The following is a 554-nucleotide window of genomic DNA, read 5'->3' as shown; positions in this document are numbered from 1 at the left end:
AATGCCAATATGTGATTCTGCACATTCCTACAATTGCCAAAGGGATCCCCACCTGCTACCACAGTTCATTTACTATTTTCCCAGACAGAGAAACCAGGTTAATATGAGAAAGTTGCATGACAACTACATTACCATAGAAAAGGAAATCAATAGGTTTTAGAACTAGTTCAAAAGGGCCTTTGGCTTTGTGTCCCCATAATTTCAAAACACATGTCTTATACATAGTAGATACTCAATAAATGTTTAGCAAATATAATTAATAAGCTCATGAGTCCTCTTTTATCTTGCTAAGAACTAAATTTGTCAAATGGACTGTTTTCATGTTTTCCACTTTGGGGTCATCCCATCCCTTGGACAGCATTGAACAAACAATGATAAATGTTCCCTTTTCCACATTCCCATAATTCCTTCCAAAAACATCTAATCATACTGTCCTGTCGTGAATTTGTTTTTCCAATAGCAGATCAAAGCCATTTTGTCAGTTCCTCATACAGCAATACTCAAATACATCTCCAGAAGTAGACAACTGGTAACATTATCTTGGTGAATTTATT

The sequence above is a fragment of the Mandrillus leucophaeus genome, unplaced genomic scaffold (assembly GCF_000951045.1).
Source record: "Mandrillus leucophaeus isolate KB7577 unplaced genomic scaffold, Mleu.le_1.0 Scaffold240, whole genome shotgun sequence".
Lineage (NCBI taxonomy): Eukaryota > Metazoa > Chordata > Mammalia > Primates > Cercopithecidae > Mandrillus > Mandrillus leucophaeus.
Note: the sequence above shows the minus strand (reverse complement) of the source record.